Raw genomic sequence first — 27,683 nt, forward strand, 5'->3', positions numbered from 1 at the left:
GGAGAGTTTTAGCACATTATATCACCAACAATTAAATAAATTACCCTTTTTTGTCTTGAAAAGAATTGGCAGAAGGGGGGAAAAAGGAGGAGGGAGATGTATAAACTCATGCAGTGGCACAGAGAAAGTGAATAGGGGTCGATGGCTCTTGTGTTGGAAGACAAAGCAAACAAAGAGGCACCAAATGAAATTACCAAGTGGCAGATGCAAAACGAACATATTTCACACAATGTGTAATTAAGCCGCGGAACTCATTGCCCAAATGGATCCCCAAAATCACCGTGGTTTAGAAAGCGATTACACAAATTCTTGGAAGATGACCCAGTGGGGCTGTTGAACACAAAGACACGTCCCCAGTGCAGGATGGGCCAAGCAGCAAACCATGGGAGGATGGGAGAGGACCTGGAGTCAACCCCTGGCTCTGCCCTTCCCCATCACCTCCGACTAGAGCTGGAGGTAACGGGACACGGGTTTGTGCACACCTTTGGCCCTCCTCGAAAGGAGGAAAGCTGGAGCACTGTTGAAGTGCACATGGCTCTGGCTGTTGGTGGGGACAGACACACAGCGTGGAGGTGACCGAGGTACCGCAGACTGCTGTTTGTGTCCCTGCCAAGCCCTGTGCTGCTGCTGGACCCTGGCTTCTCAGCAGCTGAAGCTGAGGAACGCATCAGATATCCATCACCCAGTGCTGCTCGATTTGGGCTCAGGAAGTATTTCCAGCCCCTTTTTTGGCCCATCTTGACTATAAATCTTTCTAGCTTCATTTAATGCTCTAGCCTCTAGGTGGTGGTCATGTCTGGATGTTCTTGTATAACTGCTGCGCAAACCTAACTTGATAATCAGGGAGGCTCCTGTGGGTTGGAGGTTAATCAGCTGGGTGGGAGGGTGGCAGCACTGTGAGCAGGAGCATGTTCCGCAGCTCCTAACACCACTGGATTTAATACCATGTCTCCAGGGACACTGCTGTGCAGCGCTGGGTGATGTGCTGGGAGCATCTGTATCCCAGCTGTCACAGTGGAAACACCCGGTGAGGCTGTACAAGCACAGCAGAGACCACAGGGCCAGCCATGGTGTGAGCTGGGGCTGCAAGGACAAATGCATCCACTGTTCTCCCCCACCGTTTGGAAGCACGATGCCCCTGCAAGAGCCTGAACCCTCTGGGGTGACAGCGCTCCTCCCTGAAGCCTCTTCAGTGTGGAAACCTGGGGTCCACGTGTCCCCATCCTCTGCTCCTCACATCAGGGACCAGTGGTTGAATTTTAGGCAGCCACCGTGCTTTCCCTCGGGATGCAGGAGACCCTGCAGGCACTGTGGGTTCCCAGTGGGATGCCCACACTTCCCTGATGGCCCGGTGACAGGGATGGTGGTTTGGGCCAGTCCTGCGGTGGATAAGAAGAGAGAAAGCGCTCTTGTTTAATAATTTCCGCATCCTACTTACTGCAGTATGTGAGCTCGGAGGGAAAAGAAACAGCAGTCTGCAGAAATCCAAGTGGATACAGAGATGTGGTCATTGCCCTGTTGCAGTCAACAGAAGTGTCTCCACCAGGTTTAACAAGGTGAGGATTTCATTCTCCAAACCTTTGTACAAGTGTAACGTGCTGGATGAACAGTGATACATGTTATTCATAATGAAACTATGGGAAACCAGGCCAGCTGGGCAGGGAGGCAGAGGGTCATCCAGGGAGGGTATGGAAGTTAAGCATAGCAAAGCCTTCCTGGTGCCTGCTCTTCCAGAACTTTTCCACCTACAGCAGCAGGTGGAAAGCAGCAGCCATCACTTGCTGTGTGCTGAGATCTAAGTGGGATCAGAGAGGACTATCCTAGATCCACCACTTCTGCTTCAAGCGTGCCAGTTTGGCTCAGCTGCCTTTTTGACTGAGGTCTAGCACCTCTCACGTGGTCCAGGTCTCTCAAACAGATGCGTTCTCTTCTCATTTCTTCCTTGGGCTTTTCAATCCATGGGCAGCTGCAACCAACAATATCAAGGCAGAAAACTCGGTCCTGCCCTGGCTGGTTCTGCTCTGGTAGCACCTTGCCCTGTGCTATGCCCAGCTGTTCATCACGCCACAGCCATTAGAGCATGCATTGATTTATGTTTATTTAGGATATCTCATATTTATCTTCCAGGTTTTGCACAGAAGAAACTTCTTTCATAAAACAGAGTGACCATAGAGGAGATGAAGGAGAAAACCAGGGGCAAGTAGGCTGTTGTATCAAGGTCTTCTGCATGTCCAGCCCCACTGCCTTGTGTGTCACAGGAAATTTGTCCATCTGACGTGAAAACAGGGTCACAATCATCCAAAGGAAAGACTATAGCTCATCTTTAATTCAAGACTCATTTTAAAGATCCCTACTTTGGTCTTAAAGGAACTGCAGGTGCCAAAGTGCCGAGCTGATCTTGGGAGTCACCTTTCTAGAGAAGGAGCCTTTGTTTCCATGTCCACAGTGAAGAGCTGGGACACACACAAGTCTGTGGGCACTCAGCTCCGTAAGAGACATGCAATCTGGTATCTGAGTGTTCAAAGCTGTAGTTAATGGCTTTTCTTGCACCAAGAAAAACATACATAAACTGGGCTGGAAATGATCTGCGCTGAAATACCACGAGAACACGGTCCTGCAAGGGCAGCCTAATGAAACCCAGAGCGGTGAGCGCTAGGAACAACCGCAACAAAACCACTCTCCCTCTTTCCCAGCCCTCTCTTGGCATGCAGCTGTGAGCCCAGTGGTGAATTTGGGGCAGATGGTGTCCTGCTGGTGCGGGGCTGCGTGAGCCGGGGCCGACCCACCGCTGCTGCCGTTGGTATGGACGTGGGGTAGAAACATTAACTAGAAACAAGCGGTTTAATGGTGCTGGGGGACATGTGCTGATGGCTGGAAGACGTCTTGCTTGTGCACAGGTCTCCGGTGGCTGCTCCTGGGGATGCTGGTGATGGCCACGGTGCTAATCCATAAATTAAAATGGGTCTATGAGGGCATCCCACATCCCACCAGCGCATTCTTCAAAAAACAACTATATTTGATGGAGTGGAGAACAGCTGCTCACTGCTGTGGTTTCCTGGGTGCTGCGCTCGCTCCCTGTGGCTGGCACCCGTCCCCTGCCTCGCTGGGACACGAGCTGAGCTGGGATGCCCCCAATGTTGGCTGCAAAGTGTCCTGACCTCAGCATCCCAGCATGGCCTTGAGAGAGCAACAGTGTGCCCACTGGTGCAGCAGCAGTGGGTATTACCTGCAATATTTTGTTTATAGTTTATATGTAATATATATCATATATATGATGTTATATATATGAAATGTACATGCATATATATATGTATAATGTGGTTGTAGGTCCCATTTTTTGAAACAGGAGTGGCTCCATGGTGGGTGTTAAAGCCCTGTTTACCGTCCCCAGGGGCTGTCCACCCCCTTGGCAAGTGCCCCCACAGCCGCTGCTGCCCCAGCGCCCTCCCCACGCTGGGTCTCCCCTCCCATCATATTTGGTTCTTGCCACGTTCAGCCCTCAGCTCTCCAGCTCGCTTCAGTCAAGATCTGCATGACAAAACCACCGGCTCGAGCTCGGTTTGGTGACCGCTTCACCAGGAACCTCAGGAGTTTCATCAAAAGCTTGGATGATTTTAGGGCCTAGGTTTTTATTCATTACAGCATTGCCTGACAAAGCCCATTACATCATCCGTTTGGAAGAGAAATTCTCTGCAGCTGCTTGTGTGGCGCAGGGGGGGTGTTGTTTTAAAAATAAGACAGATTTTTGTTTTCTTTCTTTCAGGGCAATTTTCCTCCCAATTGCTGGAAAACGGTATGCTAAAAGGCTTAAAAAGTGGAAAGGAAAAGGGCAGCACGCAGCAGTTTGAACCATTCATTTTTTTCTCTTATTAATTCCTTTCCAAAGACCAAGGAGGGGGGGAAACAGCCCATTACCCCGCGCATCCAGCGTTCCCAGCCAGGCGTGAAAAGCAGAGCCAGTGTCATGGCAATGGCAGATGGCACGAAGTGGGAGGGAGGGCTCCATCCCGACCTCCGGATGGACCACACTCCTAATTAGCTGCGGAGCAGAGAGTAATTAAACCCAGAGGTAAGGCAAGTGATTACTTTTCCTCTTGCAGGGCACTTGCAGGGGAGAGTTGGCAGGGATGGTGTGCAGGTATGGGATCCCAGCCCCACACCAACACTGGGAAATGATCTCTATCCCAGCTCAGCCCTCCTGTGCTGCCAGGGAGCAGGGAACCTGCACCAGCTACTCCTCCAAATGACCATGAGCTGCAAAAGATGAAAGAAAATGTGGCATTGCAAGGAAATACCAAAGGAATGGGGAGAGGCAGCGTCTGGACTCTGTGCCAGCAACATTCAAATGTGCCATATTCAATTATTTGCTGGTGTTGTGGCATCTCACTATTCAATGCACCTACTTGAACTAGCCCAGTACTTTTCCTATCCTGTACTTTTCCTTTCCTACTCAGTTGTTCTGGAGTATTGTGTTCTGGTAGATAATCTCATTGCTTTTAATCCACTTTCTTTCCTTTGCTCCAAAAGAAGCAGTTGGAAGTAAATTATTTTTGTTGCAGTTGAAATGGGGCAAAGCTCTCACAAAGCGAGATTTGTGAGTGAAATGCACACAGAGTACAACCAAAAATATGTGAGTTCCTCATTCACTGCAATCAGAAGAGTACTGGGGGAACAACCCACAACTTGGTAGCTGTGTATCATTGGATGTCAGTGCTTTTAGACTTCACCTCGAAAAAAGCCCAAGCCAATGAGCAGCAACACCATCACACGCATCCTGCTCTGGCTATCTAACCTCAATCTCCCCTCTGGCAGGTTAAAGCCATTCCCCTTGGCCTGTCCCTACAGGCCCTTGGCCAAAGCCCCTCTCCAGGTTTCCTGTAGCCCCTTCAGGCACTGGAGCTGCTCTCAGGTCTCCCCTTCAGGAGCCTTCTCTTCTCCAGGCTGACCCAGCCCAGCTCTCTCAGCCTGGCTCCAGAGCAGCGCTGCTCCAGCCCTCTCAGCATCTCTGTGGCTTCCTCTGGCTGCCTGCTCCCCCTGGGAGGATCACAGTGAAGCATCAGAGCACCAAGGAAGCGCTTTATTATTGTAAATGTACTTATTTTTGCAGCAGCTCATCTCTGCACAAGCCAGAAGTCCCGACTTGCCTACAGAGCCACATCTGCCGGCGCGTCCTGCCGGGTGTGCGGGGCTCTCCTCCGCTTTCATGAACGGGCTGAACTTTGCCAAACAAATGGGAAAAACCGTGGCTCTGCAGAGCCTTCAGCACTTACTGACACATTCACAGTCAGCCGCTCTGCGCCCCGAGCGCAGGGAATGGCTCGGGTTTGCATAACGCCGGCTGCCTTTTTACTTGGCTTAAAATAGCTCCGGCCCTGGGTCTCCCATCACCCGCTGGAGCACTGGGTACATCTCTCCATCTGAATCATTATCAAACTCCCTGGGGATAAGTATGATTTTCAGCATAACGTGGCAGCCTATCGTCCTGATGAACTCAAAATCAAATGCCACCAGATCTCTGCATCCTACCTGAAACACCAGGCAATTTCTATTTCTTTTTTATACCAGATTAGTCAAGGCTTGCCGCAGGGCAGAAACAGGGGTGCTGTGCTTCCTGTGACCTTTATGTTTTACCCCATAAATGCTCTTTGCTTTGACAAGGAGGAGAGAAGCCGAACGGGACAACTCTTATTTGCTGCCAGGACCTCCCCGCTAAGGAGCCACCGATGCTGCTCCAGCTTGGTGCAGTGCACAGCCATGTCCATACCATGGCACGATTCCCATCAAGGCTTCTCTGGCGTAGAGATGGCCAAAGCTATTCGCTCCAGTTTCAAAAGTGGCCAGGATTACCAAGAGAACTTGGGAGCATTTCACCAGCAGTGTTGGGGTTGAACCACCATGGTCTCAACCCAGCTGGGATGCCCATGGGATGAAAAAAGGCTTTCATGAGAGAGTTTGATATTCCCAGATATAACTATGGAATTTCCACCCGTTGCTCCTATTTAATGCAGAAACAACGGCAAAACAAACCTGGCTGGAGGGAACAAACATGGAGCCAGCATTTGGGCCTGTGTGAAAGAGGCTAACACTATGTCCGTGAAAAATACTTAGCCATAATTAGTCCCCACTCATTGCCTTGAGCGTCACATATTAACACTCTGGATCTCACATCTGTCAAAATAACTTACTTATCAGCAACTCTCGGCTTTTCCTGCTCCATAGTAAATGCATATTAACTTCTGTCTTTAATGGGGTTTGTGATTTTTTAACACAAGAGAATAAAGACCAAGCTGATGGGCAGTGGCACGGAGGGCTCGTTCAGCAGATGGGGGGAGGCAGGAGCAGCTCCTTGCTATCCCTAAAGCAGCTACATCTGCTCCTAATGACAGCCTTAATAGCCCGATTTATTTCAGTTACTAGAGAAGGGAATCTTAGTAAATTGTGTCAGATGAGTGGGCTCTTTCTTTTCCTGAAAAATAACCTGCCCCCCCTTCCCAAAAAGGAGGGGGGCAGTGGGCTGATTGGCACTGCTGCACTAAGCCTATTTACTGTACAAAGGGGATTTAACTCCAAATTTCAAGCACAATTTAAGGCAAATGCTAAACATGAAAATGGTGCTAGCACCACGCTATTAAGAAATGGGTATAAAATGCATTTGAAGTCTAAGTTGCTGATTTCTTTTCCCTCCTTACATTGAAAGAGCTTACCTGCAATTGTAATGTGCACAAGGTTATTTTTTTAAATCCAAACAAATAAGAAAAGACCCAGAAAGCTGAGGCTGAACTCAGCTGCCAGCCCTGCCCTCGGGGTTGGATACACTGCGCTCCACCACAGACATGGGCAGCATCCACCAAGGAAATGCCCATTAAAGAGAAGGAACCTCCCATGGGCACAGACAGGGATGTGGCCAGACAGGGGAATACAACTTGTCCCTGGGTCTTCTGTCTTCTTGTGGTTGCATTTGACAAGCCAAGAGAGTAATTAGCTTCATCAACTGCTTTTTGGGTTTAGAGATCAGATGCAGTTCCTCACTAAGTTCCTAACAATTTCATTCTTTTTCTGTTGAACATGGTGTTTCTGCCATTTACCTTCCCTTTAGGAAAGGCATAAAATAGTGACTGCATTTCTCTATGGGACTGGCTCACATCGAGATCAAACTTGGCTCAAATTGAGCCATGGCTAGGAAAGCCCCTTTGCCTCCATGGCAAGTTGCAGAAGAAAGGCAGAGCTGGGAAAAGAGAAGCAGAAAGGCTTGTGAAGAAAGTGCGGGCTTGAAAAGAGAGGCTTAGCAGAGGTGCTCGTCAAGGGATGCTGGACTTTGGGTCTAGGACCTCATGCTGCCCATGAAGCACCTGCCCCCGTTTCTTCCCCTAATGTAAGAAACCCTCAGGATGTGATCACTCACATCAAGAAGGGACACAGCTGCTGTCAGCAAGGGAATCCCATCTATAAGGGGACCGGCTGAGCAAGCTCCAGAGCATGCCAGGCAAGCACTGCGAATGCACGGATGACCTGAAGGACTGCAGACATACAGGGAAACCTCTGCCAGCTGCTTTCCAGGGGGAATGGGCTGGGAGACTTCTCACAAGGGAGGCTAAGATCTTGGCTGGAGTAGAGACTACAAACGCTGAGGTCAAATCATGAGATGCAGCTGCAACACCTGTGACTGAGGTGGCGGGATGAGGAGCGCAGGTCGTGGAGAGCATCACAGCCTGCACATGGATGCCACAATGGGTGATCATCCACAACAACCCAAAGGTGACAGGGAGGTTCCTGGGGCTTCATGGCTGTATGTATTACCCATCTTCAAAAACCAGAAGTGGGGAATTACAGAGCCTAACGGAGATACCTGGGAAGGGAGCAGGAAAAAAATACTAATCAACTTACAGTGGAGATTAATAAATTTATAAAAAAGCAGCTGATGTGGATCTGTCAAGATCAAATACCATCAAATGAATTTATTTTATAGTTGGCCCAGTAGTGAAGGGAGGAGCAGTGAGCATACTGTGCCTTTTGAATGGTTTCTGACAGCATCTGATACACCATTCTGATGGGTGAATGGAGACAGAGCCAGGCTCGGCTCAGCACAGATGTGCCCAGTGCAGAAGAATCCTTCACCTCCCACCGTGTCACTGGCACCGCTCTGTCACCTCCCTACAGCCTCAGGTGAGGGAAAGAGCAAAAAGGAAGATCCATGTCCTACATCACTGCTTGGATGTAGGTGTTATCCTTCCCTCTGTATGCAAGAGAACTTCATTTAAAAACACAGAAGAAAGTGCTCAAATACACCTGAGTTCATTCATTTAATCTTAATTAAAACCCATCCACATCTGCATGCATGGGGATCTTCTACCCTAGCTTGGGAGGAGAAGGAAGGTAAAAAGGCCTGCACAGACCATTAGTAGTTTTGCTTTCATTCTGGCTTTATTTCAGCCCACAATAACATGCTATTCCTGTTAATTGCACAGTAATGACCTAAGGCCATTAACCATACCTCACAGAAGCATTCCCGTACCAGCTTTATTAAAAGATCCCATCAAGACAAAACCTTGCTCCTTTGGGAATGCCCAGATCTTGTGCCCGGTGCTGCTTGGAGATGGAGCTGAGCTAAGGCTCAACCCCTTTCACTCCCTTAGTGAAAAGCTAAAGGGTGGTTCAGTCACCAGGAGGTTATGACCTGGTTTGTAAGACCTGTGGCATCCCTTGGGGAGCTTCTTTTAGTGCTGGAGATTTGGTTGTGTTCAGTTTCATTTCACTGTTGATAGAAATTGGATTCTTTTATATCTGCACCAGCATCTAATAGGTCAAGAGCTCAAGGAAGCAAAAAATATATTAAAAAAAATAGGATCTGTTTTTATCTGCTCTCTGAGCATGTAAGATTGCTTTCGAATGCACATTTTATTTTGAGGTGAGTTATTTCGTTGCCATAGTAATATTATTCAGGTTTTGAACTGCTACCGCTGTGGTTTTCTTTCAGGCTACACTTGTCACAAGCGGTCAACATCCCAAACCCCTTCCTAAACCAGACACTGGCTTCCATTGGTGGTGCAAAATACCTTGGAACGTCAGCCCCAGTCTGCATGATGATGCATCAATGCTATGGCACGGGGAGGGACAAGGGACTGTGGGCAGAGTGGGGAGTGGTGTGGGGTGAGGGTGGCCAGGGCCATGGTAAGACTTGGACCAAAACCACATTTCTGTACTCATTTCTTATCCATTCTCCTCAGCCCTTGCAATGTGAGACTGTGAGAAGGTCAAAGATAACCTTTGGTGGCTTTACTAATTGGCACTTATTAACGACACTCATCTGGCCGTGGTGCATCGTGTGCAGTGATCCTCCTCCAGGCTCCAGCACACTCAAGAACAAACTCAAAGAGCTTAAAATCCCTTTAAGTCCTGTTTGTTGCTCCACAGATGTCTCATTCCTTTACCCCAAGCCTAATGAATTTATTTTATCACTAAGAGAACTGCATTAAAATAAAGACTTTATATACAAGGATCCGGAAAGACATTAAGAAAGATGTAAAGAAAAGGGATGTAAAGGTAAGGAAATATTATTGTGGTCATCTGGGTGAAACAGGTTCTGTAAATTAGTATTTAATTTGAGAGACTGAATATTTAAACAACCATGTTATTTAAATATTTAAATTTAAATTGGAAATGCTTTTCTTGCTCTAATTCATTTAATTAAAAGAGGCACAGCGTGCCACATAGCAGCCTAAAACCTATGATACAAGCGCCAGAGCACAGATATGACTGAGAGCCCATTCCACTGCACAGTCACAAGCAGCTCAAGCAAAGCAGTTTTAAAGGTTTCTTCCCTTTTAAATTTCAAATAAACCATTTCCAGATTAACAAACGAAGGCTACGTGCCTGTAGAAGACCTGGGACCCATGTAAGCCTTCCAGAGACTGATGCATCTGGATAAATCCAGCACAGATTAAAGCAAAGCTTTCATTGCACAAACTCCCCCTGGAATGAGCTGGATGCTCGCGACGCTGGGGAAAGGACAGAGCTGGGAATAGCGGGCAGTGGATATCGGATGCTGAAGTCAGGCAGAGCGATTTGGTGGTGGAGGCGTGGAGGCAGCAGTCCTGCGCTGTACATGGCTGTGTTGCAGTTCTCTTTGCAGAGGGAATTACCAAAGCAGAGCCATTCCGGGAGCATTAAAGCCACGCAGTTTCTGTGCTTCATAAGATTACCCATGGCTCTCCAGCTCCCGACAGAAACCCTCGGAAACAACGCTGTGCCTAAACACAATAGCAGCCTAAAATAAAGCAACAGCCCTAACAATGAATTTCTTTGCTGTTATAGGTTTTAGCAAAGCCCATTGTGTTGTTTTAACACCCTTTTTTGTATTTAGATTTCTAATGTCTTTGACTGGGGGGAGGGTGGAAGGGACAACCAATTTAATTCAATAATCCCCCTAAGTCTTGCTTAATGCACTCTGGTTTGCATCTGTGAATTTTATAGTGGTATTTTGGGTGGTTGCAGCACTGCATTGGAAAATGTCCCATCATTTATTTTGCAGCTATTTGAGTGAAATGGTTCCCAGTGCCGGGCTGCCTGTTCATTAAATCCATATTGTTCAACGAAACCAACTCTGTCACCGCAGATGGGGCTGGACCTCAGGGCTGCCATGCTGATTCCTGGATAAGGTAGCTCAGGATCTGGGTGCAAATTGCCAAAATTAGTATTAAACCACAAGCAGGAGACTTCCATGGCTAGTGAAAAATCTCAGTTTTGGCTAAAGAGACGGGTGGAGCTGCAGGGAACAAAGAAAGTCCCCAGCTCAGGGATGTCTGTGTCCCCGGGGACAGTGCTGATGCAGCAGGATGGGTCCTCCTCACCCCCTGAACGTGATCACGGCTCAAGCTGTTTGCCCTCAGGGAGGATGGGATGAAAGTGCTGCAGGAGAAAAGTTCCAGCAAGAGTTTTTGTCCTGTTGCTTTCTTCTCCCAAGAGGGAGGGAGTACTGCAGCGTGTGCTGTTTTCCCACATCCTTGTAAGAAAGACAGGATGAGACTCCTTAAAGGCTATCAAAGCATCCCACGAGACTCTGTTTTCCTTAAATCCCTACACTGGTGCTCCCAGCATTTCTCTGACATTTGCTCAAACCTGACACATTCAAACCTGAGTAAGAATCTGTTCCGAGAGGTTAAGCATCGCTCTCCCTGGGGTTTTCAATATCCCAGCTCAGGATGCACTCTGTCTCCCAAGGAAACATTCCTCGGCTGTTCCAGAAGCATCTTGGAGAGGGATCCTTTAGGATAATGTGGAGAATAAACAAGAGATGTTTTTTTTTCACCTCTACAGTCTGTGCAAATGAAACACTTCATGAACGTAAAGACCAACGACAGAATTCTGTCTTTATGGCCACTATTTGCCTTCATGGCTTCACCTCACATCTACTGACCTTGCATGTTATTCTCCATCAATACCAGCCCAGCACTCAGCCACAGAACTCCGGGACTTCACAAACTGTAAAGAAAAACTCTCTTATTGGTGCAAAAGGAATGAAAAGGAAGAGCCAAAAGGACAAGTACTTGCAGGTGCTGAAAAACACTTCATCAGAGACTAAATCAAATTAGCCCTTCTATCAAGTAAAGCTTTAAGGGACCTTCCAAGAATGCAAGTCGTCTCCAAATGGAGGTGACAAGGAAAACATATTCTAGCAGGCTGTATCTCAAACCCTAAAAAGCTAAGGCCCCCTCCAAAAAAAAGGGAGATTCTGAAAAGTGAACTCCTGAGGATATCAGACTTTTCCCAGAGATAAGAACTGGAAGGCTACAGGAGAATGTATATGTCCACAAAATGATGGAAGTACAAGAACTAAGTGAAGTATGTGACTCACTGTTTACTATGGAGGAATTTATGGAGGTTTCCACGTTAAAGCCTTTCTTTATGAGGGATAAGATGGAGAAGTTCTCTCAAACTGAAGATCACTAGAAGAGGCTTTAAACTGAACAAATACAAATAAAAGGATCAAAATTCCTGTGTGGGACAGCATTTTGAGAGCTCCAGAGAAGTGCTCAAATATGCAATTGCCAGACTGCTTAACCCTAGTTTGAAACCCCTGGTCTAAATCAGGCCTGAGATTTAAGGACTAGAACCACAAGTGAAATTAAACTTTGATGGATGCACAATCATACAAATCACTACAAATGCATCCAGACAGGCTCTGATCAACTACTGCTTGCTGCGCTGGCACTGTCATAGAGCTATGCACAATGCTCAGGGGCAGTCGGAAGGCAAACAGATGTAAGGAATTATTAGGGAGGACACAAAGAACAAATCAAAACAAGTGTTCCTACGGCCCTGCAGCAGCCTGTGGTGTGCCCGCATGTTTCAGCTCTCTCTTTACAGGGTGGATACCCAGAATAAGTGGAAAACACAAGGGGAAGGAGTAGTGGTCTGCAAAAATCACCTTGTGGGGTGAAACAGAGTAGGGCTTTCTTATTTGGAAGAGATGTCTAAAAGAGAATACAACAGGGATACAGAAAGAGCAGGGGGAAGGGAGATGACTTCTCCTTGATTTGGTTTTGGTTTGTAATCTTGGTGTTGTTGTGAGACTCACAGAGTCCATTCCATTTTCCTCATTGTCAACCTGAAGCATTAGTTTTAGTAATGACTTAGAAAGTTCATGATAAACACACAGAAGTATTAATGAGCTGATTTACAATGTCTACATGTTATGGATATCAATAAATATATAAAATACCTCCAACTGGCTTTAAACTTCTATTTCAATAAAAGCAGCACTTTTAAAACCTGTCGTGACCTGTGTGTGCTTGCTCCCAAAAATAGCTAATACTGGCCAATAGAATTAAAAGACACAAAAAGTCCCCATAACTTAGCAGAGAAAGAGTATGGGATACACAGGGACATAATTCTATTTTAATTATATACTTAGTTGCTGGAGTTCCAGTAAAATTTGCATGTCCAGCTATGCGAGGAGAGAGGTGAGGAATTCACAGTTGCAGTCACACACTGTACCCAGGCTTACAGCTCTTGAGCACTTCCAGAGTGGATTAGGCTCCCAAAACCACAAAATCAAAGGATTACTAAAAAAAGAAAATAAAAAATAGCAAGATTTGAAGTTGCTGAATTAGCCCCAGGAAACACCAGGTGGTGTTTCTGGGGTCAGAGCCCCTTTTGAGCATCAAGACCCCCCAGTTGGCAATAGCCCTGGCCATCTTATGGGAAGTGCTAGGCTGTTGGGAAAGGGTGGAGATATGGGCTCAATCCTAACTGGGGAGTTCCTGGGGACACAGGGCCAGAATCAGGCCCTTAGATAGGGATGTTGACAACCACAGCTGTAATACCAACATTAATAAAAACTACGTTGTTGCTTATAAATAACAGTAATCCAGAGGGACCTTGACAGCCTGGAGAGGGGCCAATTACAAATCTGGAAAGTGGGTTTGACAAGGGCATGTAGTGACAGGACAAGGGGGAATGGCTTCAAACTGACAGAGCAGAGATTTAGATGAGCTCTTAGGCAGAAGCTCTTCCCTGTGAGGGTGCTGAGGCGCTGGCACAGGGTGCCCAGAGAAGCTGTGGCTGCCCCATCCCTGGCAGTGTTCAAGGCCAGGTTGGACACAGGGGCTTGGAGCAAGCTGCTCTAGCGGAAGGTGTCCCTGCCCTTGGCAGAGGGTTGGACCTGGATGAGCTTTAAGGTCTCTTCCAACACAAACCATTCCATGATTCTATGAATTTTCCTGCTTATAGAACTTGCTGGATTACAAGCACTTTCAGGCATAATGTTGAAATTCAGTGATGCTGAATACACTGGAATACTGACATTATTCACCCAGTCCTTCTGCTTACAAAGCTATGAGCTTATAGATACACAGATTACTGTTGCCCATTTTCATATGCATTTCATCCATATTTGAAATTTTGCCTTTCTATGTCAAATATAGACATAAATAATAATATTCAGAGAGAATTAATTTATTTGAAAACTAGGCAAACAACAAGCTCCCACAGCTGCAGCAGTGATGGACATACCATCTAGCCAATCAACAGCTAACACCAGTTAATGGCTGCCATAAGAAATATGAAATATGGATCGGTCCACAGAGTAACAGATGATAGTGTTCCAGGCAGGTGGCACTTCAGGCTCTAGCAAACGGATTTTAAGATTCTCAAGAGGAAGAAACACTGTATTTACATTATGCAGAACAAGTAATCTATCAACTGAGATGAAGTGTTATACGATAGAATTTAGAAACAAAGGAGAGTGGCGTCCTGACTATTTCCCAACAGCCTTCCATATGGGATAGTATTACACCCAACTCTTGGGTTTCGGGCACCATCTAGAGGAAAGACTCGTATGATGCAGCAAGGAATTTAAATACTATTTCTTTAAAAATAGCAATCAACCTAGAGCAGATCTTGTATAATACCCAGCAGCTACTTATTATTTAACAGCTCATATCCAGGGAGAAAGCTGTACGAAGGAGTGGAAATATGCAGATCCGTCCCACAGGATGGGATAGCAGTTTCCATGCAGAATCTCTGCACTCAAGCAAAGCCCATGACTATAATTACTGCTATTTTTTTGCACCTTTTTTTTTTTAAGAATAAATAAGCTGTGATACCTACATTTAAATTTTAATTTGCCACATTTAGAGATAATCCTAAATAAACTTTGACTTTTCCATATTCATGTTTGCTTACGTAGTAACTGCAAAGTACAAGGCACCAGTTCTTAAATTCCTTCTAAATAGCACTTATTTTTCTACCAGTTAAACAAAATCTGGGACTTCATTTCTGCAACAATTACAAATCCTTGTTTGCCACTTAGCTGCATATGAAAAGCCCAAGATAAGCAGGATGCACACAGAAATGTGTATGGAAAATAAGGGAAAAGTTGAACATGCTTAACTTGCTCTAGTGTTTAAACCCAAATGGATTCAGACATCTGTATTCCCATCTACATTTACTGAAAAGGAAAGGAAGAATCCAGGCACACCTGCAAGATTCCACTCTAAACCTTCTTTTTTTTTGATTTGCAGCAGCACATTTTTGTCTGGTTTGTGAACAACTGCCATTATGTTTTCACACTAAAAGCAGGTCAGAATCTGACCCACTGGGACAGCATAATATTAAAGAAAAGACATTTACCTGGTGTTACAAGCTGACTATTGGGAAGTTAATTTAATTTACAGTCAAAGAGCGATAAACTGCTGGCTTGCATTTACTCCCAACTGCAGTAACAGGGCATGATGGGCCATTTCATAGTGGAATACAGGTATGAGAAGCACTAGTGCTGCCTGGGTGGATCAGAAAGAGGCAAAAGCTGAAAAATGGCTTGTTTTCAAGTTTCTACAAAACCAAAGGGGTGGAAGGGATGGGCTTTTGAATACTACCGGTTTCTATTCCTAATATCCTTTAAAGGCTTAAATTTCAACTTATTGAAAGGCTTTAATTTCTACTTATTTATTCTTTAAAGAGTAGTATGGAAAGAAACTGTTACCATCCAGTTTCCTTCTCAAAGCACCTCTGCTTCTGAACATCTCCCTTGTCCATTAACAACAATTACCATGCCAGTTAATGCGTTCCTCACTATTTGGTGCTGCTGCTTCTGTTGGCATTTACATAGTAAGAGTTCTGCTTTGGAGAAAGATGAATAAGCACAACCATAAAATCTGGCTTTCACTAGGAGATTTACTATCATACCCCAGCATGCTGCTGCTTGGACGCAGAGGATCCAGAGAGAGATGAGTCATGGAGCTGCAAGATGCGCGTGTGGCTGCAGTGTGCTGTGGAGACAGAGCGCCCGGGGAACAAAAGCTATACTTGAGGATGGGCATTACTCGCCAGGCAGATGACTCCTTAAGGGGGAAACCCAGGAAAAGTGGGAAGAGGTATCAATCACAGTCCTTATAGCAGCCTCAAGGAATAATAAAGCAACTGGGAAAACATTCAAGATAGGAAGCCAAGGTGCCAGGGAAGCAGCAGTATGGGAAGAGGGTCAGGAGTCACTGCAGAGCAGTAAACTGCAGCCACAGCGCACTGACGGAGCCCAGCCAAGGGAAGAGTTATACAACGTTTGTTTTGGGCATGACTAACACTCTGTATTCACTGGACTGTAGGATGCCTGTGCACCTGTACGCTGCCACACACACACAACAAATAGTTGGGTGATTACTGACATGCTCCTTTCTTGTTGATGCATGAATCCATCTGAGCAGCAATGAGGGTGCAACACAGAGCAACACGGAGCAGCGAGGTCGTGTATCTATACGCATTTAGGCAAAGAGCCTAAGTGAGGCTTCTGTATGGAATGGTGCGGGAAGGACATAAGTGAGGGACAGAGAAGCTTCCTTTGGGGACATTTTCCATCCCAGGTTTTCCATTTCAGAGCCTATTTTAGCTACCACAGAAATTCCCATCAGCTCTACAGGCCCCCAAAGAATAACCCTGCCTACTGTGGTGGCGCAACTTCACATGTTGCCACCCCAAAGCTCAAATAAAAGCAAATCACAGAGGATTCAGTATGGCACCGATCAAAAGGTGCCAAGGAAAGGCACTATATTCATAAAGAAATGTATTGGGTAACTCTTAGCAATAGAACACACCAGGACATGATGCTATACAGTATTTATGGTGCTGTGATTTCTCTTGTTGCAGACTGATACGTAGTTTCAGGGTATATCATAAAATATTATTATAAACCATACATTTTATGCATTCCTGTCATGCATAAAAAGATGAGCTTGCAATTCTCAGTTCTGAAGACAGGTGGGAAGCATGTTACCTCTAACGACAGTGAGTATCACCACGCTCTTATCCCAGCTTATAACTTCAAAACTGCAGTTTTAGGCTGTCTCTCTCAAAGGAAGCACCCGTGCTGTAACCTCAGAGGCTCTGGTGTAACACTGGAGAGGTGGGAGAGCTGTTACTATCCTAGAACGGAGGTTTGCAGCTTGGCGAGGCGGCACCTTGTGTCTCTGTGGGTGATGAGCTGATCAATGAACCTTAAAAAAGATTCCAAGAGTGGCTTTTTTATATATATTTAAACTCTCATGAGCAGCTTGAGAACTTCAGAGGATGAAGAAATGAGGTCTCCACATCACCCAGTAAACTCCTGGCACAAAACAAGTTCTGCAGCTGTGTAAAGGGGTGGGTGAGTGTAGATGAATTACGCAGAGCAGTGGAATGTCAAGTGCCCAACTCCTCCAGAGAGCTCCTGTGCTTGGTCGGGCAGCCTGAAACATCCCAACAAGAGGCTTCCAGCAGGAAGGATCACATCCTGACAGCAACAGCAGGTAGAACTCTGAAAACAGTGCTCTGCAGAAAGCCCAGTCATGCTCAGAATGAATTTATTCCTAATGTTTCAATGGCATTGACTGAGGATGATTCAGCTCTTGGCATTCAAAGCATGAAGATGAGTTGTCTTTTTTCATTTTCCAGTTATGACACTGATTGTTACACTGCCAAGGCTTGGGGAGTTCTAATACCCAATGCCAAGTATGTATGGTGGCAAACCACAGTTTTGTACTAAAGAATGCTACTAATTCACTTAATATGTTTGAACAACTTATTACTAAGGTGGCATAAATTTCTGGAGCTTTGACAGGATATTTCCCATCGAAAAAGTCTTTGTTTCCCTTGAGAGTATCAACCGTAACTGATACTGATCCCTTTTTTCCTTGAAGGGAACATGTGCTGTATCAATCATATTTTCATTTCCTGGATACTGGGTGCAAACAATTTTAATTTGGCTACTGCAGCCTCCCATCCTATAACCTTGGCACGGCCATGCCCCTCAGGGTGTAGTACTGACTGTATCTGCTGAGACACTGGCACTGCCCACTTCATGTGAGATGCACTGAGCGACGAAACGCTTCTCAAGGTGCCCAACCCCAGGCATCCACATCACACTTTGTCTCAAGCACCTCTGTCTGTTTATGGTGAATTAAACTGTGTCATGAACACAGCCAGTGTCTGAAGGCGTCCTACAAGGATGCTGTAGAAGGACTCTCCATCAGGGACTGTAGCAGTAGGACAAGGGATAACGCCTTCAGCACTGAAACAGGGGAAGCTCTTCCCTGTGAGGGTGCTGAGGCGCTGGCACAGGGTGCCCAGAGAAGCTGTGGCTGCCCCATCCCTGGCAGTGTTCAAGGCCAGGTTGGACACAGGGGCCTGGCACAAGCTGCTCCAGTGGAAGTTATCCCTGCCCGTGGCAGGGGGCTGGGACTGGATGATCTTAAGGTCCCTTCCAACCGCAACCAGTCTGTGTTATCTGTGCCTCCAGCTCACCACGCGCGGACACCGTGTCCCTAAGGGTCCCTGCGCTTCCTATCAACAACCAGTTATTTCCCGGCTCTCCGCGTCCCAGCGCTCGCCTCACGGCGCAACCATCACCGCCTCCTCCTCCTCACCGAGCCGCCGCCGGAAGTGCCGCCTGGCAGGGCAAGGAGCACCGCCGGAGCTTCGAGGACCTGGTGAGCCAACTTTCACTCCCGACTTCCCCGGCAAGTTCCCCTCGCTCCCTGCCGCCGCACCGTGTGCCGCTCCCCGTGTCGTCCCCCCCAACCCCCCTGCCAGCCCTCCCTCAGGGCTGCGCCCCGCCGAGGCCGCGGCCACAGCCGGGCCGGGCCGCGGGGGTGCGGACGGGAGGTGAAGGGGAGGCGCGGCCGGGCCGGGTGCAGTGGGACGCAGACACCGGGGCGGCGATGGGGGCTGCTTAGTGCTGACTGACTGACTGCGACGTGCTATTGTGGGGCTGGGAGGGTTATCTGAGGGCACGTACCGGGGCCCAGCCCGGCGAATGGCGCCGCGTCTTACAACCCGGAGAGCGGCGGGAGGCGATGGAAGGCGGCAGCTGATTGGCTGCGGCGCCGCGGAGGAGCCGGCAGGGTGGGCGGGATGGGGCGCGGGGCGCCGATTCCCCCTCTAGACCCCCCGGCTGCCCTGCGCGCCCCTCGCTGCACGGCCGGGGCGGCTCCGCTGCCGCCAGCAGGGGGGCTCGGGGCGCTTCGCCCGGAGGAGCGCCGGCCGTGGCCCCGCCGCCTCACGGGGAGGCGGTTTGACAGGCCTCCCCTCCGCCCTGGGCTGCCGGCGATGGGGCTGATAGGGCCCGGGTCTCCCCCCCCCCCCCGCCCCACCCCGCAGCAGCGAAGAGCGACGCGGCCAAACCCCGGCGGGCACCCGCGGGCTGGCGGAGGCCGCGGGAGCTGGTTCCTGTCATCGCCAGGCCCCGGAGACGGCGGGGGCCGCGGGCAGCGGGGGATGTGTGTGTGTGTGTGTGTGTGTGTGTGTGTGAGTTCCGTGCCGACGTGCCGCCGGGCCCGTCGCCGGGTTCAGGGATTCCCGGCCTGCGGCAGCAGCCGGGACTGAAACCCTGAGCCAAGCCGGGGCGGCTGGGCCTGCTTCAATGTAAAAAAGAGTGGGTTTTAGGAAATGATACATTGAAACTATCAAATGCCAGTGAAATACATGGAGTAGCTGACTGTGCTAGGTACAAACCATACGTACCTCTGTCATTGAGAAAGGTCAGTTTCCCTCTGCGCTGCCAAGGGCCCGGTCCGTGGGGATGGATGTTCTTTGCAGCCCTGAGATGCGCGTGTCCGTGCTGGCCTCCCTGAGACAGCAGCGAAACCCAAAAGTCATTCTGATGTGTTTCTGAAGGGTACAAATGGCCTCGTTTCCATTTCTGGGAGCTCTGGGCAATAATGCCTGGTGCTGATTTAGCACTTTGTAGTTGGAATGCGGTAAACTTACTAATAGCTTTTATAATATTGATACACTGCATGCTTGTGATCATTGCTATCTCCTCACCTGGAACGAATTGAAAGTACATCCTTGCCTTTCCCATCTTGCTCAGTGCAAGGGTGATGTGGCGTTTTGACACGACTGTTGCTCCAACTGCTTTATAGCTTGTTCAACAGTTAGTTTTCCACTTTAGCAATGTTGCAGAAGCTCAGATACATATGGAAGAGCTCCTTGTGTCGAGATGAGGCATTTGTACCTGCTGGCTTTCCTTTTCCAAAGTGTATTAAGAATTTAAGATGAAAGTCATGCTTCATCATACCTCTTGTGGATAATTCTGGGACTGTGTATTGTATGAACTGACACAGTGAGTACTGCATTCAGTACCTTTTAATGCTGAATTTACTTGAAATTTACATGAACTGTAACTATAGGCTGCTCAGGTTTAGCTTGTGACTGTTGTCAGTTTCAGAGGAAACTGACAGTATGAAGTCTGATTTCAGGCACACTGGTTTTGCTTAGTCAGTTACAGTAGCATGTGCGTTTTTCCCTTTCGTTCTATGGGATGCGAATAGAAAAGCCTTAAAACGTTTTTTGATGTGTGTGTGGTGGCTGGTGTTGTTGAAACCATGCACTTTAAACTTTCAGAAACAGGAGACAAACCCTTGTAAAGTGAGGCTTGGAATTGGACTAGATGATCTTTTGAGGTCCCTTCCAATCTCTAGCATACTGTGTGATACTGTGTGAATGGGAAATTGCTTCTTGCTGTATAGAATTATCAAAACTATAGGATTTTTTTTTTCCTCTTGTATGAAACTAATAATTCCTTTTAGATTGCCTTTTTATTTAGTACTATATATTATTATTTAGTAGTATTTAGTGGTAATGACTGTTATTGAGTATTATTTAACTTTTTATTATGATTTACAGTAAGGAACAGGACTATAAATGAATCATTACAGTGAGGCAGGTTGATGCTGGGCAGGGTGAACTGAGCTCCTCTCTATTCATCCTCAGACTGAAGCTTTCACTATTGAGAATGTTGAAGAAAGGCTGTTTTTTCCCCTCATTGCTTAGGGTCTGATGTATTTGGAATTTGGACCTTTGGTTGCATATGATTGTATATTAACCTGAAGTACTTGACTTCAGGACTAGCTAGATGTCTGCATGTTGTGTTTAGAACAAAGCCAGGATTGTGAAGAACACAGATAACTCTGAACTTTGTTTGAATTATCTCAGGCACATAGTGAACCAAAATAAATTGCAGATGCTAGCAATTGGAGGTAGAGTCTTTTCTACCCGTTTCTCCCTGTTGAATACTTCCAGACAGAAAACCATATTCAATTACAATCTCTGCCCAGTGTTGCAACTACGCTGGCCAGGCAGGCCTGAGATAGTCAAACCCAGTGAATTTAGAGAAGTCTGATTTCTTTGATTGCTTGCCCAGTATTCTGCTTTGGTGAATCCGACCAAGTATTTCTTGTTTTAATTGCTGATGTTTCAACTTTGTTTTCCATTCTCAGTTTGACTATTCAGGTTGGTGTTGGTATGTTTCAGAAAACACACCGATACTATTGCCATTGAGTATGTTGTTACTGTTCTTTTGGAAGCCATAAAGATGTAACAACCAAATCTCCTGTTAGGTGGCTTTTGTCTCGGGAATGTTTACTCCCACTTCACTCCAGCTTTTAGTCAAGGTCTGAAAACTCTCTGCTGAGATTTCTTTTTTTCTTTCTTTTATTTTTTTTAATTTGAACTTGGTCTTTGACTTTAAATGTCAGGTACCACAAGCAGAAGAGTAATTTAAGATGCACTAAGAAGAAACACGCCTAATGAGCAAAACCGTGCAGAGAAGACTCGCTTTTGTGTGTTTGTGTTCCCACTGTTGTGTTTCCTTGTTCCACTTTGGAGTACTTTTTATGTGCAACATGTGGCTGCCTGTCTAGATAATCATCCAGATGTACTCCAAAGTGGGTTTTATTTTGTTATTGACTGCTGGTGGTCTTGAGGCATGAAGCATGTTTGTAAAGGGGAGGGTCATCACTTTCCTTATGAAAGCCTGAAGTATGTCAAACTTGCACACAGTTAGTACACCTATTTTAAATTAATCACGGCCGTTCAGTGTGGAGTCAGCTGTTGTACAGATGAGTCAAGCTGAACCAACTCAGCTTATCAGAACTGTCTCCAGTGGACTGCTGTTTGAAATTATCTCTCTTTATTCCTGATAAATATGACTGGCTCTGGTCTGGTTTTCAAGAACTTTGACAGGCTGTCTCTTCTGGCTCAGCCTGTTTGGGTCTTTGTGCTGAAGATAGGTATAATTTCAGGAAAAACAAAAAATTAGCTATTGTTTGACAGTGTATTCAAGTGGAGAATTTGCATCCTTGAGTGGCTGTGCTGGTATGGACCAGCTTATGGGATTTGGCTTTGAGTTTCTGCCCTGCCCATCTGCATTGATTTAAAACTAGCTCTTAGTCTGAGGTTCTGTTATTTATAGGTACCACCAATCCCGCATTAGCTGAGAAGAGATGTTACGGTTTTGTCACCTCTGGAAAATGTCATCTGGCAGTATGGTAGTTCCAACCTGTTCTCTCTAGGGAATCTGGTAATGGCTTTTCAAATTCATGTCTATTTGCATACTGTTGACATCCTGTGCATGTCCAGTATCTGGGCTCCTTTTTGCTGAGATTCCATATTTGAAGTCTTGAGTGATTTCCTGCTTGCTCAGCTTGGTCTTCGTGGTCTCCTCTGCTGCCTTTTTGATACAGTTGTCAATTGATTCTTAACTGATTGTTATTTTGGCAAACAAGGGAAGTGTCGTACGACTGCCTGGAGGTTAGAAATCTGCTGCTGCTGCACAACTGCCCACAGGGGACTGGCTACGGTGGAGCCTTCGAAGGTCTGCATTGCAGCCTGCATTGCTTCCGTTATGCAGGTCTTGTGTCAAATTTAGTCTGTGCTTTGAAGCAATGTTTTACTGGGCTTCCTGAAAGAGATATTTCAGAGCTATCTGGTTCTGATCCCTGGGAAGACAGGCATCTTATAAGTATCACTTGCAACAAGTCATTTTTTTTGTTTCCTCTGTTGAAGGAAATTCCTTCCTTGGAGGAGAAATTGTCAGGAGTCATACCAGGGTATTTTGTTTGTTTGTTTCTGGGATCAACAAGCTTCTTGCCTGTCTTCTTAGCTGTCCAGTGAGAACCCTTTGCTAGTAGTCGAGGTTACATCGTAATGCTTCCAACAATAGAAGCATGAACACCTTTAGGGGTATGACTTTCTCCTAGTCCTGATGTGACTTCACTAATAGTTCTTTACCTAGTTTACTTTACTTGGAGCTGCTTATCACTGGAACAACTTATGTCCATACTGGTTCAAGCAGTCATGGCTGTGTTATATTTGCCTGGGGTTCTTTATGTAGATTTGTTTAAAAGAATGAGTTAACTTTACGCAATTCTTGAAGGTTTTTTAGATCCAGAAGACCTGTAGGGTTACGACATCTGAGAACTCTTCTGTGTTACTGTGGCATTCTTGTGCTCTCACATGTTAACCATTACAGGGTTTTTCACATCTTAAGGCAACAAAAGGTTTCTCCCTTCACAGTTTATCCCAGGTTGCAGAACTTGCTCTCACTTAGCACGTTTTCAGCTCTTCTGCATTATTTAATGACACACTTTAAACTTGTCAGGCATGGTTTTGGCCTGTATTACTTGTCTCCAATTTTTGGTTTCCTTTTGAGTTTTTTAAAATATTTTCTAATACTCTAAAAAACTATTTTCCAATGCATTTGAGGAGGTGATAATATCCTTGTATGGGGTTTGGACTAGCACACACTAAAAGGTGTGGCTATAACTGATGCTAAGCTTTGCCTTTTTCCATCCTTCTTCCAATGAAAATCTGATTTTTCAGAAATCATTGTTTCTCTCAGCGCTATGTTTGCAGCTTCATGTTTTGGAAAGATACTTAAAGTCCATTTACAGCTATCTCATGCAGAGGTGAAAGAAAGGATTTTTGTTTCAAGTTCTTTTGGGAACCTGTATATAGAATTGCTCGTTTTGCATTGGGCTGTGGTTTAAGCATTTCATCTGGAACTTAATATGGAAAAATATTCTCCAGGAGAATTTGCTGCTCTTGCTGCCTGCTTTGGTAATAACAACAGTGATAATAATCAGGTTAAGGCTCACTTATTTGGGCTCTTCTGGCTTGTAGAAACATGAAGATGTTCAGGGAAAGAAGTGTGATACAGCATTTCTTCTGTAGCATGGCATGGTTCTGATTGCAGGTGGCAAATCTGGTGAGTAGGGCGTGTTATTAAAGTGAATGGTCACTTCAATGTGTGTCTGGTCTGTGCAATATGCTCCACATTAACTGTTGCTTAGAAAAATTTACAGTCTAATAAAATTGTGCACTGAAATCTAGATTCCTCAGCAGCATGCTTGTGCCGATTTAACTCTGGCTCCATGGTGGATTTGCCAACTTTTCTGGTCTGGGCTGCGATCAAGCAGATGTCTGGTATCCTGAGCTGCTTAACGTCTGGATGTCCCAGGCAAATTAGCACCAGGCATGTGCCAATAACTGCCACGTACTCTGTCAGTCTGGCGCATCCATCTTTCATCTTTGAATGCTGGCCGGTCTGCACATGTGTTGATGTTCTCTCTCTTTGGTATTCCTTATAAAACTGTGGCTTAACCTGCGGATCTTTAACCAATGAAGTCCCTTTCCATTTCTGAGTCGATGCACTGAGCTAACCAGGACTGCTTGTTGTGTAACTTCTGCTCTGCCTCCATAGTAGGTTATTTGCTGCCAGGCTGAATTCAGCACCTTTCTCTAGACATAGAATAGCAGTGATGCTTTAAAAGGAGCATGTTCCTGAGTGAAAGGAGGAGTGTTTTGCTGCATGAGACTAGGAGAATGGTTTGGACTTTCTGTGAAACTTTTTATTTCCAGAGACAGTGGTATGGTTGGTTTTTTCCCTACTCTAGAAGTGTAAAATTCCATAGCATCTGGATTGTTTGCTTTCTTTCTTTTAAATCCTTTAATCTTGATAAATTATTAGAATTGTGGACTGAGAAGCATGTAACTAATTATCAGAGATGTAAAAAAGGATTTCATACTCAGATTTTATTAAATTATAGATTCACTCTTTAGAATTGCCTTTGTTTGAGATCCTTTCAGATCTTTTACATACTGAAGGGAGGCTAGGAAGGATAATAAAATATTTCATCTCATTAACACATTTGTAATATTTCAGAAATGAGTAGGAACGATAGGCAAATACAAAAGTTCAGATAATCCTTTTATCTCATTTTGACTTCTATAATATCATGTAATTTACAATGGGAAGGTACTAATGCAAGTTTGGAAGTCTGTGATTTTTCTGGGAAAAAGAAATGAAGTTAGAATGGCTGGAGGAAGTGGGTCAGTGCAGAAGAGCATTCATGGGGTCATTCCTTGATGCTCATAGTATGAAAAGCATTGAAATGGGACTACATTAATGTATTCCTTGAAATTATTGTTCCTGCAGAGCTGCGATTCTTTTGTTTCCCTAAGAAAGCCAGACACTGGCACTCAGTGACTGAAAGGATGTGTGGAGAAGCCTGACTCTCTTCTGTCAGTTTCCATCAGATTGGAAGAGTTTTCAGTTGGGTTTAGTCAAATGGCAATTTGTATATATGATTAGAAAAGCCCTTCCTTTTTGTGTTTCTTTGGTTGAAATCTGATTTGTGGGATGGGGTTGATCCTGCTTGTGATGAAGGTGGTTGCATTATACAAGGTGTGACTCACTGCGCTGAGCCCGTAGCACCACTGCTGTTGCCCAATTGGAGTGAGCGATTTCCCAATGACATGTATTAATGATATGTTTGATGACATAGTTCAGTGAACAATGTTTTGGCAGCAGGTTGGAGTGAAATACATTTTCCTCCTTCCCGATGCATGCTGCTCCCTTCGGTGTGCTGGGGCAGGAGCTGGGCATATCCTTAGGTTTCAGTAGGCAGGATACCTGGGCCTATCTGATGGTGCTCTGTGGAAAGAAGTGGTCCTGTACCTTGCTTTCCACCAGCCCTGTCACTTCTGTGAATCACAGTCAGCTTTGCTAAACCTGGCAAAAACCCTTTTCCTTCTGTTGGGTGAGCGTTCCTAACCATGGGAGCTGTAACTGCTCTCTCTGAGTAGGTGAGCACGGGAGCTGATCCAGGTGGGAGCTTGGTCGTGGTTTTAGCCAGATTGTGGAATCATCCTGGATCACTGCAGCTGCACAAGAACTTGTCCCATGTCATTGGGAGGGTGAGTACTCACATGGGCAGTGAGTACTCCCAGTCCTATACTGGCCTGTGACTGGCCACATTTGAAGTGGTCATGTAAGGGTGGTGTGCATGCATATGCCTGCTATTATTTCTTTACAAAGAACACTGTTCTGGCCCTTTCAGGTCAGCTTTAGTGTTATTTGGCATTAGTTTGGCTTGGTAAACCAAATGAAACCCCTGGTTTATGACCACCTCTTTCATCATAGTATTGCAACAGAAAGTTGGAATAGTTCTAATACAACTATTTTTTCCATCGTGAATCACAGGTACTTAAAAGCTGAGTGACCTGTTACTGTTGAGAAAGGAGATAGATGTAGCTGCATTTCCTGTGTTGAAGGAGATAAATAAGCTCTGATGTTCAGTTTTTGCTGCCAGCTAGTAAATGGAGTAAAAGTTAGGCAAGTGCAGGACGTTCTGGATAATGAGGCACAGTTTATTTGCTATTTGAACAGACTGTTGGAAAAAAGCTATTGTCTCACCATAGAAAACAGTCTCTGTCTAAAGGGAAAGAATGTTTTCTTGACACTATGAATTAGGAGCCTACACGTGTGAGTCTTAAAGATACCTACTCCCGGCAGCTAAAAACTGGAGATTGGCTGTTGCTTTTAGAATGATGTTCAGGGCTTTAGGCTTTAGCACATGTGCTTCTTACAGTAATGGTTGTCTGGCAAAAGTGTTTCAGCTAATCAGGAAATGTGAAAAGAATGAACTGGAGGGTAAAAAAGGCTTAAAAAAAGTCCTCAGGAAAGATGTCCTATTCTTTGTTTGATCGGAGAACTGCACTGAGTACACAGAGCACTACTCTGAATTTCAGGGGTTTTGTTATTAAGGGATATCCTAAATTACAACTGTAGCTGCTACCACCTGGATTTTCTGACTTTTGCAACATTCCATGTCTCTTTAAAAGACATTTTTGGTATCATATATTCTCAGAGGGCTTTCAGGGGTATTAGACTTGATTTCAGGAACTTTAACACTGAATATGAACCAAACAAAGAAATAACGGTAGAAGCAAGAGTAAAACCATTTCCAAACTAAAACCATTTCCAAACATCTGCATTGTTTATATGTTTAGGTGGCTGTGAATGCGCACATCCCCCCGGATTATCTTCTTAGGATTTGTGAGAGACTTGGACCCCTTTTAGACAAGGAAATCCCACAGAGTGTCCTAGGTGTGCAGACTTTGCTAGGTGTCGGGCGCCAGTCTCTACTGAGGGCAGCAAAAGGTAAGATTCTCAATCTGTGTGTGATTGATTTTTATTTCAATGATCAAATCCCCTTTTGTTTCAGTTCGTACTGTGGTATCCGTATGTATTTGCATGAACCCTGGTTTGTCTCCTATGCTTGTCAGCTTTTTTGTTGTAGTCTTGCTACAGTGCAGTTATTGCTGGTCCTGTTACATACATGTTTCTCTGGTTGAAAATGCCATCTTAGGAGCAGCTCTTGCCTATAGCTGCCTGATGTAGTTACTTGCCTTTTTGCCTCCCCTCCACAGCACATTGAACTGGTGCTTGTGTAAATGATGTGATGAACTGGACTGGGTCCATTTGATCCATCTGAAAACCAGCCATTTTTTTTTATATACATACCCACATGCCTTGATCTAAATTAACCCAGCAGTCTGTGTTTTTTGCTGGGCTATTTTTGAGGCTGATTTCT

General features: G+C 45.7%; 1 protein-coding gene across 2 annotated transcripts in view; it reads left to right on the top strand.

Moving 5' to 3' along the window:
• Positions 1–18,418: 18,418 nt before the first annotated feature.
• Positions 18,419–27,683, top strand: part of BRWD3 (bromodomain and WD repeat domain containing 3) — a 54,391-nt gene continuing 45,126 nt past the window's right edge. The window contains exons 1-2 of one of the 2 annotated variants that reach the window (XM_057404773.1): positions 18,419–18,455; positions 27,100–27,250. The gene's annotated coding sequence lies outside the window, so the exon portion shown is untranslated. Of the gene's footprint in view, positions 18,456–19,405; positions 19,506–27,099; positions 27,251–27,683 lie in introns of those variants that run through there. The other variant, XM_057404772.1, reaches the window with a different exon arrangement.

This window comes from Pezoporus wallicus, unplaced genomic scaffold, assembly GCF_028554395.1.
Source record: "Pezoporus wallicus isolate ANWC-B61680 ecotype Strahan unplaced genomic scaffold, APGP_CSIRO_Pwel_v1 contig_5104, whole genome shotgun sequence".
Classification (NCBI taxonomy): domain Eukaryota; kingdom Metazoa; phylum Chordata; class Aves; order Psittaciformes; family Psittacidae; genus Pezoporus; species Pezoporus wallicus.